At 39.6% G+C, this 21059-nt stretch overlaps 1 protein-coding gene across 2 annotated transcripts in view; it reads left to right on the top strand.

Annotated features, from left to right (window-relative positions):
* ADD3 (adducin 3) overlaps positions 1-21059 on the top strand; it is a 103431-nt gene that overhangs the window by 33380 nt on the left and 48992 nt on the right. For both annotated transcript variants that reach the window (XM_064464117.1, XM_064464118.1), the window contains exon 2: positions 2538-2582. The gene's annotated coding sequence lies outside the window, so the exon portion shown is untranslated. The remainder of the gene's footprint in view (positions 1-2537; positions 2583-21059) is intronic.

Genomic DNA, 21059 nt, shown 5'->3' on the forward strand with positions numbered 1-21059 from the left:
TTTTGGCCACAGAGGCATTTAATTAATGAATAAGAGCTGAGAATATGGCCTAAACAGTGCTAAGTGCAGTGAAGACAACTGCTGGCCAGTGCCTACATCAGTGTTTCTTGCCCACGCTCAAGGGCTTGGTAGAGTGGGATGAAAAGACCCCAATGGATTAAGCAGAGTGAATTAGGTCATGGCACCAAATGTCATGGTAGTTTCACAATTGTCGAGGGGTTTTTATTGTTTTACTTTGGTTTTTGATAATAATGAGAATTTTAAACTGGGGAGGGAGGAAGAGCTTGTGAAAGCGCATTGAATGATACTAGGGAGAAGGGACGTGAAGAAGAAAGGGATTGTAGCAAAGAGCTTGTGACAAAGGCCAGAGAAAAATCTGCTCAAAAGCAGATGATATTTGGAGCATCATGGTTCCTGGCTTCAGGTGTCTCCCCTGCTGCCTCCTTTTGCTGAGAGCTGCAAGGTCTCCAACTTGTCCAGCGCCCAGAGGTGGGGACACAGCCGAGCAAGATGGCCAGTGCTTACCTGGGGCTATGCTGGCCCCCGTGGGAGTGACGGGGTACTGTGCAGCTCCAGAGGGGGCTAAAGTACTGTTAAACCCCATCATAAACGGGCCCCTCTATGTTCTGCCAACTAGTGCTATTGGACCCAGAGCTGCCAAAATTGGGGAGAATATTAAATTTTCATGTCTGAGTGATCTACCAATGCCCTCTAGAAACAGTAGCTGCTAGCCTGCAAGACGGGATCTCTTCTTGCGGGTGACAGCTATGCTTAAAATAACGTATCAGGAACTTGCATAGAAATAGCATTCCCTTATCTCTAGCAGTGTTAAGTAGATGAAAAATAAACTGTACTCATGCCAAGAATAAACAGTCACGTTAAAGTGTTTAAATTCCTGATGCTGTGGAGGGCTCCTGCTCTAACACGACATTTTGATGCCAATACGCTTCCTCCTCTTTCCCCAATCACTGCCATCGCTTTGTGTGCTGTGCCAGGGAGCAGTTGGCGGGACAGCAAAATAAGCAAATATGCCTAAGCCCCATGCAGAGTACCTGGCTAGAGCCAATTCTGTTCCCTAAATCTGTATTCCTGTCAGGTCTAAAAGTAGATTAAATAGTTTTGTGGCTGTTTACCTGTGTTAATACTGAGTATAAGTACATTATTTTCAGCAAGTTTGTATTTAGGAATGAACAATGCCATATTTCTAGCAACATTTATTTTTCAAGTGAGCAAGGAACTGACTTTCTGTAGCAAACTAATTCAGGGAAAATGGACAATTTCAACACATAAGATGTTATTGTCTATTTTAACCAGGGTTCTCTTGGAATTTTTGTTATTCAGAGTATCTTGTGACAATGTGTTACATTAGATTTGTATAAGTCCACTTGCCTTCTTTTTGTGCACATTTTTTTTCAGAATTCAATTCTTTACAGCTGAAATTTCTAGAGAACATTGAATAATCCAGCCTTTAGTGGTGATGGGGCGTGGATACCCAGCCTGCTGAAATGTTGAAACTGGTGAAGTATTTGTAGTACAGTATACTGAGAAGACCTAAACAGTAATGCTTGAGGGTACTGTTTTGAAGTCATGGAAGAGTAACAGGGAAAAGCTGGTGATGGTTGAAAGAGGCTGTTACAACCTGATGAATAAAAACAGGTTAACAGGTTGGTGCGAAGTACTGCATGTGCCTGATGGTAGGCTGAGCTCAGTGTTTTCACAATGCATAAAATGTCTAATTTGCAATGTATAGATCTCAAAAAAGAAAATGTGGCATATGTTTTGTATGCATGTATGAAATCAAGGAGTCTAGCCCTCGTCCCCCAGGAAATAACTGCTTTTCCTTGGAGGAGTGGTTTAGGGGAAAGGGAAGATGATAGAAATAGATTTGTCAGGTTTAGTTGAAGATAACTTGCACTCAAAGACTGAGAAGAAAAAAGATGGTAGAAGCAAACAATTGCTATTTAACTTACTCATTTTACTTTCATGTTAGAAGATGAAGGCAAGGCGAAAACCTGTAGCTGCTCAGTGGTGGGAAAGGGTCAGAGCAAGGCAGTTGTTTCCTTATGAACTTTGCGCACCAGCAGTTCTCAGCCTTCAAAGAGCGGTATTGTGTTCCTTCCCCCGGCTCCCCACCAGACCGGAGCCTGCCCGCTCGGCAGCGTAGCGGCTGCTCTAGACTTCAACTTCTGTTGGGCTGGAAGAGGAATTGTGGATTGTGGCTGTTATGCTCTAGTTTAAAAATGCCGCAGGGAGGCTGGATTTTACTTTCTGACTTGTAACCCGGTATGCATGAGGCAGAGTGGCAAGATTCCCAACTAGGTGCTTGTAAACGAGAGTTCCCTTTGAATTTTTTTTTTTTTAATACGAAAAATGCATTTTGTGATAACCAAGAAAAATGTAATTCAATTAAACATTCTGTAAGGGATTTCACAAAACTAAATGTTGTGTTAATGCTTTCTTAAGTTTTAAGTGTACAGTATATTCCAATAATATTGAAAAGCCTACCAGGAGTCAGTAATCTTTCTTCTGTTTTACAGGTCAACTACTTTACTGGAGCAAGGAAAGCTGTGGAAAAAATCGAGGTAGCTAAAACATTTTACTCTCTGAATTCTTGGCTGTATTTTTGCTCGTGATTTGGTGTAATGATTTTAAAGGGGATGGGGGAAACTGAATCAGCAAGCTGCCACTTTAAAACGGTTTTATTAAAAAACACAGACAAAAAAACCACAATAACTTTAATCTCATTAATGTTGTGCCAAATACTTTTGTGGGATGAAATTGTACCTTAGCTTTGGTGTGTGTGCAAAAGCCTAAGCAATACGACGTAATATTTGCTCTAAATCTGTAATGGAACTTTGTATGTGTAAGGATATCGAGGTGTCCCGCAAGTCCCAGCCACGGTGCGGTGGGTGTTACCTGTCTGTATGGCTGGGTACACTGACCAGCTGACGGTAAGTATCACCAAAGATGAGTGAATGTGTTGCTTGCAGTTTTGATATTCATCGTGGTAATTAGCAGACTTCAGCACGTTATTTAACCATTACATGTACAGTTCCTAAAGATGCGAAAGGAGGAGTATGAACACAGGAAAACTTGAGCTGTAGCCTATATTCTACAAGCAAGGAACTGGGCTTTTCATCTCCTTTTCAGACACTTCTGACTACTGTGTCTTACAAGTGTTACTGTGGTAAATCTAGCACATATTGTGTTGTGGTCTTCATTTTCATAATAAAAGGCAGCACCCATTCTTGCAGTGCAATCTTTTAGGGATTTTAGTTCCTAATCTCGTATCTGAAGTACTTTTTTCCTACCAGTGTTTTCTATAACACCCCAGTCCTTGATTAAAATAAGACAGTGTTACAACTTACGTTTTCATGTCTGTTATGTAATAAAAAAGACTATATTAATATAATCCTGTTGCTAACACCTGGGTAGGATTCTTTCTGTGGATTTTTTTTTTAGTTGGAGAAAGTTTTCTCCTTTATTTGCTGTGAAATATTACCTGTAAAATACTACCGATACCTTGCAATTGCAACGCTATGAGGCAGAAGCAAGGAGTTGGAATATTATCACTTTATCAAAATGTAAAGACAGTGGCTTTTATTAATAAAAGCTTACTGCATGCTTCTGTGCACTTCAGACTGAATAGTGCTGAGCTGCCTTCTATTAAGAGTGCATGAAATTGTTACTTGTGATTGATGCAGTGAGCTCTGGAGTTTTCTGCCCTGTTGAGAAGTCAATGCCAAGTTTGCATATTTTTATCTGTGCTGGTTGCTCATGCAACACATGCAAAAGCAGCTTGCTATAGATAAGAATACAGTTTATATAGAAGTAATCTCTCAAATTTCTCCTTTTAATACAGCTTTTAGAGACTGGTTATGTCAAGCATTTGTTTTATCTTTGTGACTGAGGGAAAAAAATAGTGGATGTTTTGTTTTTGATTGGTGTATTCAAAAGTGTGGAAATTTAAAAGGGCAGAGCAACTTACAGCGCTGGTAAAAATGAAATGTCCCATTCTTGACCTGCTGGTGGATAGTTATGCTTACATTGCAGGTGATGCAGAACTTATCAGGTTAGTTATCTGCACAGAAGTGAAAATACAGGAGAGAAATCCTGTCCTGGAGTGAAGCAGTGATACTGGCAGCGAGGCGTTAATCAATAATGCGTTTCAGTTCAAGAAACAGAGCAATTTCTTAGACTTTTGACTTTGCTTTAATGTCATTCAGGTGATAACTTTAATCTTTAAATTGAGGTCTTCTGTGATGCTTGGGGGGTTTAAAATGCAAGTTGTTTTTCTGGAAACTTGGGAGGCTGTCTGCTGTACACAGAGCCCCAGCATGGCTACGTTCCCTTCGGTGCTGGACTGGCCTCTCCTGCAGGCTCCTGGTAAGATGAGAAGCTGGCAAAAAGCGTAAAAAGGAATTCATGTGTGGCTGGAAAAAAGCTCCAGACTTTTTATCTGGCGTCTCTAGTGCTGAAGGAGAAGTTTCTATCTCTCTGCCCAATTTAGACAAGAGATTTTACTCCAGACATCTTTTTGCCCCTCACTGTGTAAAACCTGTCAAATCCTTTTCCTGACACTTTCTCCCCCATCAGTCCCTCAGAAGGACTTCAAAAGAGATTTTTCCCTATTGCAAAAGGAACCAGACATGGCCTTTCTTACTCACCCTGTATTTGAAGCATTGATAAGTAACATGTGGCTGGCTCCAAACTGCAGACTTTCCCAGCCATTTGAGAAAACACTGTTAATCCTCAAGTTTTAAAAAACTATAGGATTGTTCTTCCTTCTTTGCAATTGCTCTTCTGTGTAATATATCCCAAGAGTTTTGATTATCTTCTGTCTGAAGCAGTTTGAATTCACTACTCCTTTTCTGATTAACACATATTGAAAAGAAATATAAAATTTTTAAAACTTTTCCATATGGGAAGGGTTTCTTTGTTCATAACCTGTGTCACACTGTTTAAGGTATAACTTTTTTCTTTAATGCCTTTGGATCATCACAGTTTGGAACATTTATTTCAGGAGTGCCCTAGCAGAAAGGAAAATATTATTTTTAAAACTTGAGACTGAGTAAGAGGAGCCTGAATTGAAATCCACTGTCTTGTGTAATTGTTTAAACCTGCTACGCAGTTTGGTGAAGGTATAAACTGAGAGGTCTTTTCCATAAAATGTAGCTGGGGCTTCATCTTCAAAGACAGGGTATGCCTGAGGACAGTTTCTGATCCTTTTAATAAGAGTAGAGCCTACTTGAAAGGCAAGGCTGCAGATGAAGAAGAATGTAACCTGGGGGTTTATGAGCTTATTCAGTAACTCCAATCTGGTGCATCGCATTATAATGATGGGAGAACACGGTAAAACAACCGCCTGTTTATTTCCTGCTCTAAGGAACAGTCTAAAAGCAAATGGTACAAAACTACAGTAAGATAGAAGGTTAATCTAAATCTGTGTTCAAATTTATTGCTTGAATTGATTTTTCTGGAAAAATAATAATAAAACCACCAAGCTTTCCATGAAATACAGAGGCGGTGGTAGCATCACCCTCAACCATTTAACCTGGTTAAATAAAATTCAATGTTGGCTCTTAGCTGTTGGGCAAACTGTGCTCCCTTCAGCTTCTGTTGTCCCACATGGTTTGTATGAGGAGCACTCAGACGTTGAATTGTTAAAACATTCAAGGGACCTGTTGGGCCGTTTTCTGAATGCATCTCACAAAACTCTAAGGTTCAGCAAGTTTGTAAATTTAATTTTTTTAATGCTTTTTGAGAGCAGTGGGTAGTGCCTTTCTCTGATATGAAAGCACATTTCTATGCCCCAGTTAGCATTATTCATTTTGCTAGAAATTAGACTTTTAAAATCCCCTTACACATAGTACTGATGAGGAGGTCAAGGTAGGGCAGAGTAGGACAGTTACCAAAGGGTTTTTTGCATATTACTAATATAGAGTTGACCAAAATTTTTTGTCTCTACCCTACTTAAAACGTCGGTCCTTAGTGTCCCGTTCCCCACTCCGTGTGCGCACACATACACATGGTATGGGGGCGTATCTGCTTTGCAGGGTGACTGTAGCCATGCTGGTGAAGGTCATGTTTCTAACCAGGCTGCTGTAGTTTTGGTGCTTTTGAACCCCTGGGCTATCTAAGCTTAGAAAGAGGCTAGATGTGTTTTGTGGGACTATTTTAAGCATGCTCTTGATGCTTCCCACACACACCCCACCCCCACCCCAAATGCATCTTTTAACACATCTGTCTATTTTACCATCATCAAGTGTACATCTCCATTTTCCTACCAGCCCTCACCCTTGCAGTCCAGCAAGGAGGAACTGGCATAAACACTAGCTTGAAATCTCTTTAGGTGCACCCCTTCCTAGGCTTGATCAAGGGAAACTGTTTAATAAGTGTTTATTCTTGGATATGTGGCATTCCATGCAAACATGGAAAGCTTATATTCTCTGTCTTCCGTCAGTTACCAGCCCTGACAGAACCATACATTGGCATCCTAAAGGCCTGGGATCCTCCTGTTAAATGTGCCTTTATTGTCCCCTCTGAGCCTCATGGTCAGGAGGAACTTCCTTATTTTGGTCAGTCTTTTAATTGGGGCCGCAGGTGGGGCTCTTCAAATGTCAGTGTCTCTAGATAATCCTGTCTGCATGAATGACAAAGCAGAATATGTGATACAAGTGTATTTGTGTCTTAAATGCCTGTTTCCGGTAAATAATCGTAAAAAGAAGTTGGTCTTGCAGTATGTTAACAAAAACAAAATTAAATAGGCGGTTGGGCTCACACATATTTCATAGACTCATGTAATCTGATACCTTGTTCTCTACAGCAAATCAGTTTGAAGCTCTTTTTGTTCCTAGCATGGAAAGTTTAGATACAGAAAAACCTGAGTCTTCGACTTAATCTGCTCATTAAGAAATTGTAGCTGCAGATGGTCATACTTGTCATAGTGTATCTGCACTCTGTGTTTTTTCTTGTTCTGGTTGGAAAAAGAAAACTGCATTCATTGTAAAGACAGCTGTATTTTTCTGGAGTCCTTAATTTGTTGGACTTCTTAATGTTGAGGTGAAGAAACTTTCTGGAACTCAGTCCCAGTTTGCTTGGCTGGGTTCAAACCTGTCCTGTACTGGACACGACAACGGTGCTGTATCTCCTCCACCTCTCCAGCTTTCCCTGCTGGTCACAGTGCTCATGCTGAACTGAGCTGTTTGCTGTGACCCGTTGCGTTAAAGCACTGGAGCTCTGCCCAGATACTCATAAACAAATGAAATACAATGTGGGATATATATTGTGCAAGCTAAAGTAATCGAAGAGAATATAAAACAAAAAAAGGACAAAAGGAGATCCTGCCAACATTTATACAGTTGTTGCCTTTCTGCTGAAAAGCACTTGCTTTGTGTGTGGCTCCAGTTGCTTTATTACACGTGTGAAAGGTTTGTGTGGTGCTTGATTGTATTTTGGTTTTAATTATTATTTTAAAAACACCATAATTTTCAAAATAGATTGCCATTGCAAAATAGAACCTGGTTCTCTGTATCCTCAGCACCAAGCTGATGATTGTCTTGTCTCAAAAAATCCAAACCCAAAGCTTCCCTGGCATGATTAGACTAAGCTTGAACACTTGCACTGCTTCTCTCGCTGCGATGGAAAACTGGAGGAGGAGAGCCTAGTAGTGGAGGATGGGGGAGTTTTTAAAGTAAGACAGAGAAAACGTCACCCTAGGATACTTCAGAATTGCTGCTACTTAAGTGATTCATAGTGGCAAGGAAGACTTACCCAAATTCATACAGCCTTTTAAAATGGGAATAGGACACTTCAAGAGAAGACCCTGCTTCCTCAGGCATGCTGCTCATCCTTGGGTTTGTGCAGAATTTCGGTAGATATTACTTCTGTTGTGGATTTAGGAAAAAGACATTCAGGCTTTCCCAGCCAGCATATCTTTTGAAGGCATTATTTTCATCATACTAAAATCCTGAATTGTTGGTGCTGCCCCCTTTTCTTTTTTCTTTCCACAAGTGCCTGGAACATCTTGAAAAGTGCTGAATTGCTCTTTGCCGTTTCCTTTCCGATGCCTGTATCATAGAAACAGCTTGCTGGCAGCAGATAAGCTTCTGTATCTCATTCCCTGTCAAATTCCTCAGACTGTGTGATAAAGCAGTTTTATGCAAGGCAGGAGGAGGAAGAGGACAGCATTCATGTAAAGCCTCTGATTGCAGCAGGGGTTGGAGGAGCATGGTGGGCGTCTCCAGAAGGAATTGTAGGGAGTGGGTGCTGCCGAGCATGGGAGAGAAACACTGGAGCTCACCAAACAAAAAACTTGTCCTTTTTCAGTTGACATGAGCAGGCTGTTACAAGTTAGTAGTACAGATTGTGTTATCAAATCCTGTTAACTATAAATTAATGAAGAACAACTCTGGAAAAAGAGTTGATATAACTATTCAGTAGCTTCTGACATGGAGATCAGATTTTCAGTTCTTTCTATGTGATGCTGGAATTAAAGCTCAAAATGCTGATTCAAAATAGCAGAATGGCATATTTTTAAATCAGTAAGTTTTCATTAAGAGAACAGATCTAGCTTACAATTAAATACTGTTTCTAAAAGGTAAAATCATTGTATTTTGCTAGCATTATAACTATTAACAAAATGGGTTTAAATGTGTCACCCTATCTCTACCACATTGTACTTTATGTTTTAAATTGCTCCTCAGCTTAGGAATGTCCGCATTTGTTGGCTTAAACGTGCTGACTGTTTGAGAGCATGAAAAAATGTAGCTAGATGTGTATCTGCTCATTGCTGTGACTTTACAGTGGAGATTGGGTTTTTCTCCAACCTATTCTGGTTTGGTTTTATTCATAAGCTGAGTGGAGTGAATGAAGAATAAGTGTTTACAAATTGAACTTTTTCCAAAGTAGTTATAAGCCTTAAAACTGTCTTTCACCCAATACTGGTAACTTCAAAAACAGCCTGTGTTTTTAGGATTTTTTTCCCCCTTCGCTTACTGAATTATATTCAGTAATGATGACCTCCTTAGCAAATGTTGATATTTAGAAAGTCAGTTTAATAAACATACAGCTTTTTGTTTTCCCTCTGCTGAAGCTGGATTTACTTTGTAACAGTTCAGTTGTAATAACATGAGGGTTTTCTCTGCTAATGACTAGGGACTCTTCATAGGAAGGAATCTGTTAAATGTGGAACTAGTTTTAAGATTTGGCTTAGTTGTGTACCTTGGCATGTCAGGTTAAAACAATGTCCGTCGAGTTATTTGCAGCTGACGCTCTCTTAATTCTGTTCCTTCTAAAAGGCTTATGCTGTTAACTGAGACTTTCGAACATACAGTCTCTGCTGGTTATCAGCATGGAGCGCTAGGAAACGTGATTTGTGTTGTGTCCTCTTTTGGCTGAGGAGAGTCTTGGTTGAAGGAGGGTGGGGGTAAAAAAAATCTGTCATGTAGCATAAGTGCAACTCTGATTTCTGTATGCTCTGTCTGAGCTTGGGAGCTGTTTTCAGTGGTGAACGGTTGCTGCTATTGCCTGGTGTCTACGCCGCAAGTTAGAGAGATAAGCAGGGTTTCACATCAGGCAGTTCAGTTTGAAGTTTGTCTATACAGATGATTAGAGTAAACTGTAATTAGTTCTCTTAAGTTCAGGTTAACCATGTTTCAGGATTACCATTATGGCAACGACACAAATCAGTGGCTGATCAAGGCTGAATCAAATCTGTTTATTCTCAGCTAACCGTCTTTAAATGCAGGGATGGCATTAGACCATTTATACTTGACGTAGGCTGTAACTTAAGATCGAGTTAATTCTTCTAATAAGCTAAAGCAGTCTAGCCCCCAAATCTTACAATATTACAATGGTATTATGAAATATATTGTAATTCACAGGAGTTCCAACCTGCTTATAATACATTGAACAAATTGCCTTGATGTTTGTAGCAGTAACCTGCTACTGTGAAGGTACAGAAGGAGGTAACCTCATGAGTGTTTTCAAAGGAGGAAGCCTGTTGCTACCAGTCTCAAGCCTGTAGAAGGCGGTGACTTCACAAAGTATCGGTGTTGCTTTCAGTATGTTGTCATGTGGGGTCTGGGTTAGCAAAGCTGTTCTGACCCGGCTTCCAGTGAGCAGAAGTTGGGACTATGACTATGTTTGTATGGTTGAACTGAAAGTTTTCTGGTAACATCTGAGCCGGGGCACAGAACACGGCAGTTCTCGTGCCAGCCTTCTGCCTTTGCTAGTCATAAAAGTGAGAATGCTTGTTATAAGGAAGTTGAAGATTGCAGGTAGTAAAGCAGTTCTTTAAAGTCTGTGAATTAGAAGTTGAATAGAAGATATACCATCTATCACAGACTTCCAATGGGGTTTTCTAAGACAAGTCTCTTAGAAAGGAATCTGTTAGAAACAAGGAGACATCTTTCAAAAGTTGAAGTTTTCTCCAAAGAAAATAAAAAGAAAAAAAAACCTGTCGCAAATTAAATTTTAAAGTCTAATGTCTGTCCAAAAGATATTCTGAGAAACAATTTGCTAAAGACTATAAAAGTCTGCAATAACTCATTTAAATTGAATCGTTTCAAGTACCTGAGAAATGGACATCCTGCCAGACAGACTGGAGGAGAGCTGATAAATGACTGAATTGTAAAAGAAGTGCTAGGTGAAGAGAAGGTGCAGTATGAAAGCTAAGTTATTTGTATCAAAGTTGACTTGCCTGAGAGATTGTAATGCAGGAACTTTGCTCCATAGGTGATGTTTTGGGAATTGGTCTCAAATTGAAATGTTGGTAGAAAAGGTTTGTAGAACCTCAAGGGAAAAAAAAGTAGCAACTTGCTGGAAGTAGATAATGTTTGCCCAAGAGATCTTAAGGTAACTGGTAACTGCATGTGACAACACTGATCTGGCAACTGTGATCTGTTACTTAGCACTGCCACAGGATCAGAGGCAGGACAATAGGCAGATGCAATCTGCAATATACTAAAAGCATTCCAGAAATAGTTAGGGTACCATGGACCAGCAGGTCTGTACAGGCAAGTTGGTATGTTTCATTAGGTACAAAGATCACAGAATTGGTAAATGTATGGGCATGTATAACTTTTCTCAGGATTTGAGAAAAGTGCACGTGTACATTTCAAATAGATGGTCTTTAGCCCTATGGTGGGCATGCAGTTAATCAGGTCTCCTTTTCATTCCCTTCAGCTTGCAGAACTGAAACTGCCAGTGATGTCAAATGCAAAAAAACCTCAATAATTTGTTCTGTTATCATATAACTTTGTGAAAAATATGCTTAATAACCAGAAACAGTATACTATACTGCAGTGTAACTTTTTGTTACATTAGATAGATGTCAATAAATAATTAGATGATAAGAAATCATGGACTGAAATTAACTGTATTGCATTAAGCGCCCTAAATGACCTGGGTGTAGTCAAAAATCTGTGACTGCCAATGTACTTTAATTTAGATACGAACATTTGTTCAGTTTTGGTCAAGTTCTGACCATGAGATGCAGGTGAAGCTCAGTTTGTCGTGAATGTGGCATGGTCAGTAAGTAGGCTCCTATGAAGTCGGCCAAGTCTGAATTTTCTCCTCTCCTCATATGTGATTGGCATGTGTCAGATGGAATGTGTGGGGCCTTTTTTTACGTTGCTGGTAACACACACTTCTTGGTAAGAGGATACAAAATGAATAAGGCCTGGTGTCACCCTAGCATTGGATACAAGAGTTCAGGAAAAAAGATTCTTTGGACTAATAGTAGATTCATGCGTGTTATTCCATGGTACAGCCTCCTTAAGGTGTCTAACTTTGCATATAGACCGAATAAATGTTAAGTTTTTTCAGTGTAAAAAGTTTGCATTGGAATTAAGCGTCTTTTTTTATTCCCTACTAGTTCATCATAAGTGTATGAATTCATGAACTGCAAGAGGAACAGGCGTTTTTCAAACTTCTGTTTTTCTGCAAAAGAGAAAAATACCTGATTAAAAGAAAGAGCTGTTTGATGCACTTGTTTTGATGTCTCCCCTGAAGGAGTAAACAGTTGCACAGAGCAATAAGCCTGTGTGCTGTGAGGATTTTTTTCATCTACTTATCCTAAGCAGGAAGAACTTGCATTTTACTGATTGTGTATAAAGTTGCTGATGACCTGTGGATGTTTGAAAAGATAAGTAACTGGGGGGGAACCTCACTATAGATTTGTGGGGGAAAAAAAAAAATTCAATACCTTAATGATGGTGAAATAGCTTTAAAGTGAAACAGATTTACTAGACCAGTTGAAAGGCCTTCTGCATCTGTCAGCTATATACCAATAAGGAATCTTAAAAAGAGGAAAGATTACTAAAGAAGTCAGGTTACTCCCACAGAAACATTTTCTTTGACCAAATCTGTCCTTCAGGCTTTGGGGGAGATACACTGTAGATAAATTTATGCTGTTTTCTTTAAAGCAAAAAGCACCAAGTTTGCACTGTTGTTGTTTTGCACATGTTGTATCATATGGAAGAAAGCATATGCTTGTAGGTGGGTGCTGATAAGCTTCCATGGTTTAGGAAACTATTCAGAAATCCTTTAATCTTCACTGCAACTTAGTGTTGCATGTTTGCCATGAATCATGCCAATTCAACCCCAGGTCACCTAGCTGCTGTGTGAGGAGGCGAGCTTAAATTCCCTTTTACCAAATGCATTTCAGTGTAATACATTTCACTGCAATAAACTCTATCGCAGTGAGTATAGCAAGGTGCTTGTAGGGGGCTGATGGATGAGAGGGGTTTGTTGCTTTAACTCTCAACTTTCAACATGGACTGTTAAAGGATTTCTAGTATAAAGGAGTACTTTGCTTATTTACATGTCATGCTAATACTGAAATGTAAAGACTTTAGTACCACGCTGATGTCCAGAAGTGTGAGCTGTGTAATGCGTTTGCTAACTTTTTGGCTCACTTGTCATTCTTGACAGCAACATTAGAATACAGAAGACAGTCTGAGACATACATTAGCTTCAAGCATTTACTGGGAGCGGGAGGGAAAGCATTATTGCTGGTTTAAAAATCTTCTGTGGAACTTGTTAAGCACCATTTTCTCTTAAACTTGTTTGCTTTATCATAGTCTCTGTGGACATATATTTTCCTGATCAAGTAAATTTGTATTTTGATCACAAACCCAATAAAATTTAAATCTGTTAAGTTTCTCCCATTCTTCCTCCTCTCGCTTTTCCTCCTGCTCTATTCCCTGCGCGTTGACTTTTTTATTTATATTTTTTAAGGAATCAGACATGTATTTTCACTTAACATTTGCTATGTTAGAAGCTCCTGAACTTGGTATTCTGAAAGCTTGTTTGTGCTTGGTGACACTTTCTCACAGAGTATTTTAGTCTACGCTCACAGTACTGTTGCCAGATCTTGGTATTTGCTTGGTACCCCTAGGTACTCATTTTTTACTATGTTGTACCACAGTGCAGAAAATTAGTAGGTACTATGGCTTGTTGACTGGAACAATGTAAAAGATCCCTTTGCCTCTGAAGTTAGAGAGATGTGTAGAAAAAACACATGCCAAAATATACTACCCATTGTGCTGTGTGAATTGCAAGAATTTAGTAAGCAGGATCTTGTTTTTAAATCTACCATTCGCCATTTCTTTCCCCCTTCGTATTTGAAATAGCTAAGTGATCTGTTCTTATGTGTTTCCTTCATCTTGGATGTAGCTTGCTAGTGTTCCTGAGCAGATGCATCTTGCATAACTTCAGATGTCTGCAATAGGGATGTCCGCTCTTGAATTATGTGTGTCTGTTGCAATCACTGTAAGTCTACAGCACAGATAATGAAGTCTAAAAAATTACTCACCTCATCCTAGAGAGAGACTTTAATTAGACAATTAATTCAAATGTTATGTAAATATCTGAAGTTAGGCAAAAAGAATTGCACTCTAAAACCTAATGTATTCATGAAGAGGAGGATGCTGACTTTCAATAGTCCACACATAATATGAATGGTAAATTAAACTATTACTTTAGGACTTAGGAATTTTCCTTTCAGACTGGGAACTTTTGGATATTGGGCAACTTTCCTGCTGATCCAAATTCCAGAGGAAGAAAAACTGAAACTGTCCCAAGTGACTCACAAATTATTTAATGATAAAGTATGAAATGTGGTGATTCACACACTGAACTCTACTTGCAGGTTCAGATGGGCATGATTTATCCTTAACCATTACATAATATAAGTATTTCTAGGCACTATCAAGCACCTTCCATGTTTCAGTAATTATTCCAACCTATGCGATACGTATTGCCTGCTCATTCATGCGGGCACTTTCTCAGCATGAGTAAATGCAGCTTCCTTGTGCTAAGGCTGAATGTGAAAACTAGGGATTTTCTAAACCACCTTTGCATTCTTTTAGTGTGAAATTCTTTCCTGTGTAACCAATCTGAGAGCTATGCACCACTTAACCTCACTACTACTCACTCGTAAGTCTATTTTGGGATGCAAGTGGTACGTAGGCTTGGAGCCCTCTCTGCATCTGAATTTTAGCCTTAGTCCCTTAAATTTGTCTCTAGCTTGAAGCATTGTGCCTGAATTTAAATGCCAAATCCTTAAGAGCAGAAGAATTGTGGTATCTATTTCTAGGACACATCTTCCATGCATCGCTTAAAAGCATGGATCTCGTTAGGTTTGCTGCACAAGAAAGAATTTTGCTTTGGAGAAGAAAAAGTAGGAAGAGACTAGTCTGCGAACAGTTGTGTTTGGTGTTGTGGTGTTTGGTTAGCCAGTTGGCATACACGTACCTGCAAGATTCATTTGTGTGATTTCTAGTTGTGGTGCTCAGCTGAGTTTTACTGATGCAGTGAAATTTACTTTGTTGCCACTTCTAACATCTACCAATATTTTCACAGCCTTCTATATTACTGAAAACTGAGCCTGAGAAACAATTCTGAAATCAATAGCTATTGACTTAATAACTGGGTGGAGTGAGCATCATTTCTAAGCTATGTAATTTCTTGAGAGGCAGCTACAGCACTGTCACTGTCCCTTAGTTTGCTGAAATTTCTTAGCTTCTGAGGTAGGTCTAATAAAGCTTTTAATCCGTCTGGGATTTTTAAATGAAAAACTTCACATTGTTTAGCTGTTTACATACAGTTTTGCCTTGTGTTACCCAATATTTAGAATAAATAATATATTATGTAATGTGTAAGTAAGACATAATTTGTATTGCAGCACTTCATGTCAAAAGAACTATCAGTCTTGGAGAGCTGGCCGATGTGCCTTGGAGGTCTGGAGGTCATGGGGCTGCTCAGTGGAGCTGCTGCTGCGTGTCCTTGCTTCCACCTCCCTCCCCCTGTACCTTCTTCCCCAGTGTAAAACTGGATTGATCACATACGGAAACTTTCTGTGTATATTTCTGATATACAAGAAAGTGAGGTTTTGCTGTGGCAGACAGTAAGCAATGTAAGAAATCATCCCCCAACAGATTTGCCCGATGTTGAGCAGTTAAAAGTGAAATTACGGGAAGAATGATGGGTGCTGTTCTTGCTTTCAAGCAGCAGTGGAACTATTCCTGTGACAATATAGTGAGATTACTTGCAGTCTAAAGTGTGCTATACTTCTGATTTAAAAAAAAAAAAAAAGTGCTGCTTCTGTTTAGCCATTATTGAGTCATTGGTTCCAAGGGAGTAAAAAGAGAAGGTATTTTAAGCCGTTCATACAAAATTGTACTTTCCAGTCAGCCATAAGATTTGGATTTAGTTTCCTTGGGAAGTTGTATATTACTGAAAGTCCTCTACTTTTGTATTTTCCCGTTGACAACACAGTGTGCTTGTGTAGGTGTTTCAGATACCAGTCTTCCTGAAGCATAGGTCTCAACTTTAGAGATCTATATTTAAAAAGGTAATGTTTAAATATTTCATCAAACGTGTTTGGTAAAAGAATATTGTTCTCATACTTATTTCATTACTATATGAACACAATGTCACAGTCTTATTTCTGCAGAATGTTTTTCTTTCCACACACTGGTACACAAGCCTGTAGTTCTAGCAAACCCAATTTATTCATCAAAATATGCAAGATGGTACTCTATTCCCTTTACAAAAAGGCACACCAGCCCTTCGATAGTTACTTCTTACCTTAGGTACTGGTCTTGAAAATTGTCAGGTGCAAAGATTTTATTAGTGTTATTCTTCTGAATACCTGTGGAGTTTGAGAGGTTGCCCCTGGTTGAGTGGTCCAACAAATGAAAAGGTGACCTGATGTTACTAGAGATCAAAGGAGCTCTTTTTAACTGGTGGTGTTGAGTTGAAGAAAAAATGCCAGTAATATATATTAGAAGAGTCTTGCTGTCTGTGGCTTTACCCAGCAAAAAGGAATCCATATGAATAATCTGGTATTTTTAAATGGGGGCTGGCTTGGGTTAGTAGAGGAAAAATACGTGTTGTTTTTGTTTGGTTTTTTTAAAAATGTGTTAGAAGAAAAAGGTGAGCTGTGCATGTAGCCTGGTGAGTTTATTCCAGAGTGGGATGAAATTTCCAGGCACTTGGCAGGACAGGATTTGTAAAGGTTACCCACAGCATCCTCCTTTTATATATTCTGTGTCTTTCCTGGCCTTCCAAGGGTGGCATGAGTGGATTCTATTCATAGGAGAAACCCTAAAGGGCTTAATTCTGCCTTAGATTCTGGAGCTTCATGGCTGCAGGTGTTGGGATGATTACACACCAGTAAGTAGTAATTACTTACCAATAAGTCTTACTCTAGCATAGATGGAGCCAAGACTCCAGCAACTTCATCGTAACAGCGCTGATCCCAAGTAAAAGTAACGGCTTTGTGAAGTGCCCCCAGATCTACCCGTTTGGCATCAGCCAATGTAAAAACATCTTGTCAGAGCTGATAAGAGACACGCGGGTTTGAGACTGTCCCACCTGCCGGTAAGTGACAGTCGTGTCCGTCCTGGGCACTGAGCCTGGCTTTGCCGGCAGCTCCCCATCCCCCACTCCCACCACCCTCTCCCTCAGATAACTTTATCCTCATAGCACAGATACGCAGCGCGCTGGTCTGGATTTCATTTCTTCTTCTTCAGCTCTAGAGGATCTCGCGCGCATTCCTAACGCGTTACCAGCAGCCCACGTCTCTGAAAGCGCAGTATCAGCTTTCAGTGGCCAAAGCTCAGAGAGGAAACAGGCGGGTTCCTCCATGCGCAAACAGCTGGGCAGTTGTGGATGGAATTAATTGCTGATATACACTGGCTGTGTTTTTCTTCTCATGTCATTTCCCTTGCAGCTGCGAAAGGCAAGCTTTTTACACTTTCAAAACAGTGCAGACCTCCATGGTAATGCAGAAGTACTGAAATATGTACGCTTATTAGGATTTGCATACAAAACAAAACCTCTCTAAGCTGTAACAACCAGCGCTGTTGATGTTGGTATTCAAATTCCAGCTGCACCTTCCAAAAGTAAGTTCTGACTTTGGATTTCCAGCTTGAAAAAAATCTGTTAGGGGAGATTCAGCTTTCTGAAAGCAACAGTCAGTAATTTCTGCAAATGGGAGTCTGAAGTTGAGCGTTGACAGTAATCTATTCAGAGAATGGTTGTCTTCAGTCTATAGTCTTGGAGCTATTATATCGAACGGATTGAGCCTGCTTTAGCCAAATGTAAAACAGTCAAGTTGCTGAAAGTCATGTTCCAGGCTAGCAGTTATGGGAAATTTATCACGGGATTGGAAAATACACGTTATGAACAGGGCTGCATGTCTGCCCCGAGGCTTCACCCAGCCCATAACAATGCCAAAACAAACCACCCATCACAAATCAAAAAATGCTGTCAGAAGTAGATTCTGAGCACTAATGGTATCAGAAGCTGCAGCATGCTGGGTTTAGTTGTAAAATCAGTGGAAAAATGTGTAGTATCTATTGTTGAAGATAATATTTTGTTAACTTCCACCCTGTAAGTCCCACAGATATTTTTCCCCTTGTTTATTAAACTGTTCTAAATGCACTTTTGTTTTACGGAATTGTTACACCTCCCCTACTAGCAGGCTTATGCTGCCGTGCAATTTACTCAGGGGAACATCTATAAGCTCTTTTGGCAAAATACCTACAATTATCCTAGGGATTTTCCTGATACATGGTAATTGCATATTGTACATTTATAAATAGTTTAATACGTAGAATGGATTGCTTATTTAAACAAATGCCAGAGAAAGTTTTTGTTGTTTTAAGACCTGGTCCTAATAACTAAATAAATGAAGCTGTACAAATATGCTGAAAATGCCTCCACCAGCTTGTGTTGTGCAATTATTTCTACCACAAGATGAGTATTTCAAGGGTCCCACTGAAACCAGGGCTGTTATTTGTGGTAAGAAATCCTGTGCAGAGTGAGGAAGGGCTGACAGACCAAGATCTTAAAAAAAGAAATAAAAATAAAAATAAAATAAAAAGTTACAGAACTCTTGAAAGGAGCCAGGCTGTCAGTCACGGCACCCGCATCGGCCAAACTCTTGCAGAGACTGCTGCAGAGATCTCTGTGGCTGTACTTGCAGCAAATACAAAGGAGTGCGTCGTAGCGCTCTAGGTTTTCATGCAAGGGATTTCCGCTGTGAACTTGCATCTGTCATGGCTAATAGCGTGCAAGGAGACGCCAAGCCAAGCCTGGCTCACGTGGCATGTGGGAAGTTCAGCTGTAGTAACATGATTGTAAATCTGAGCTGGAGAGTCAAGCGTGCTCGAACCGTGGCTGTTACTTCAAAGAATAAAGGCTGCCTCTTTAAAGGCTTCTAGTTTTTACAGCTATACAAAAGTTAACTATTACGTAAGTTTTATGTTACACATATCTATGTATGTGTGCATATACAGGTATGCTCATATTTTATTTTAAACGTGCATTTATCATAGGCACTCTGTCCTGTATATGGCAGCTAAGTACTTCTTTGGCAGGTAACAGAAGTTATGGAAACAATTAAAATTCCTGTGCAACATTGGATTACTTATTTGTTTGGAAGAGTGGGTGGTGTTTGGGGAGGGGAAAAAAAGGCAGATCTCTACTTTAAAACCAAAGTGTAAAAGCTTTCTGGAGTGTTTTTGCCAGAAGGTCTTTTTGTCAATTTGTGTTTTGACAGAAAGGTCTGAATATCAGGAATACAGTTCTGGGTTTTGTACTCTGGTGTCTTTTATTAGTAAATATTTAAGAAATGATAGAGCTGCAGTTGTTTTTATGGCCAGTAACCAACTGCGTCCATTTCAAGGCATTAAGCAATGTATGAGAACAGTGCTCTTAATTGCCCTGCAGTGCAAGAAGTTGTTAAAAGTTTGGAAGCTGGTTGCTTTCTGCTCTGGCTTCATGTTATTTCTTAATTCACTTCAATCTAGTGCCCGTCTGACTGAGATTAGAAGTGGTGAGAAACCCAACCAGTTTTTAAGAACTGATATAGTAGCTGGGCAATTTAATTTCATCCAACAGTAAATATCTTGATCCAGAGAGTCTGCAGCTGCATTTCCCTATGCTTACGTGACAGGATGGTGGCATGATTTGCTTTGCAAACCTGTAAATGAGTTTGTGTTTGTGAATCTTGTAGCTGTGGTTTCTTTCTCCACCCTTTTCTCATGAATAACCTTAGAAAATATTTAGGACAAGATTTCTCTGGACTCGCCACATCTGATGATATCTTTTTCAACTATGGTCTTTGTATATATGTACTTCTAAAACAATTGGGAGGTGTGGTGCAATGTGCTTCCTTGGAGGGAGGAACACTGTTAGTAAAGATTACTAATTCTGTGAGAAGAGTCAACCACACAGAATGCTAATACTGTACTGGGAGGAGTCCCTGGCTTTGCTTCTAAACTCCCTTGGGTTTTGCCAGACAGTGACTTGGAGCAGAGAAGAGTTCAGTCAGTCATGGTGAAACATCGAAAAAGGTTTTAATCTTCCTGACAACTACGTATCTCAACATACTAATAAGTTCAGTCTCTTAATCAGCCACCTGACTTGCTACATGAAGTAATTACATATAATTAATGAATACTTCAAATTTTTCTGTGTGACTTACAAGCCTTAGTTGACGAATCAATGGTTGACGAGTCAACGAATCAACGGTTTGGCAGTACGAAAGCTCGAGACATCGTTGCATGAACTTTGTGTAAGAGTGGGTTCATTCAATAAAAAAAATAAAAGGAGCATTTAAAGAGCCTTTTATTCCTGTCATAAAGATGCTTTGTGCTGTTGCTGTTGTGTATGTGACAGAATGGTTGGGGATGGATGCTGCAGAAAGTTGTCTGTATTTTGGTTGTCTTCTATTTCAGACTTGCGTGATTTTTATCTTCAGTGTTGTGGCATGACTGGTGAGTTACAATTTTTGTGTTTGAATGGGGTTTTCCAGTGCAGTTAGTAAATAACAGTGTAGTTAGTAGGTCTGCGTAATCTGTAAATCAGTTACTCCCTGTTTGCCTCAGTTGTTCTGCATATTATGGGTTTTTTGAGGAATATGTGATCTGATTTTGCTTCCACTTAAGTCAAGGAAAACGCTGGCCTCAACAGGACTGGGCTCTGGGTTTCGAGTATATGCTGGCAGCTAAAGTGAACGCAACCACATCGGGCACATCAGGCCTTAGAGGTTTGAATTTTAACCCTATGTAATAAATCAAATATGTATGGCTTTGTTTTGTGGGTAGGTTGTCTGGCTGTTTTGTTTTTTTTTTTACAGTTGAGCAGAAATAGGTAATTTTGATTTAATTTGCAAGATACATTTTTAACATGTGGCTCTAAAATGTAGCACAGCACTGGTCACACAGTTATAGCAATTGTTGCACTGTGGTTCCCTATCTCAGTTTATTGTATCAAAGTAGCTAAACTTCTGTGAGTATATGTGTTAATGGACTTTTATCATATGTGTAAGTAGCAGCAGGCTAGATATTCTCCTGTATCAGTCATTGCAGCAGGAGATGATAGTCTGTTCTCATTTAAAGCTCAGAAGAATACAGGAAGCAGCCTTCATTGATGTGTACTATATCATTGAATGTCTTAGATTACATCAGGTAGATTTCTTATGATAAGCACATGACCAACTATTTCTAAATTGCTTATGAAATCGAATTTTCTGGTGTCAA

Source organism: Phalacrocorax carbo, chromosome 12 (assembly GCF_963921805.1).
Source record: "Phalacrocorax carbo chromosome 12, bPhaCar2.1, whole genome shotgun sequence".
NCBI lineage: Eukaryota > Metazoa > Chordata > Aves > Suliformes > Phalacrocoracidae > Phalacrocorax > Phalacrocorax carbo.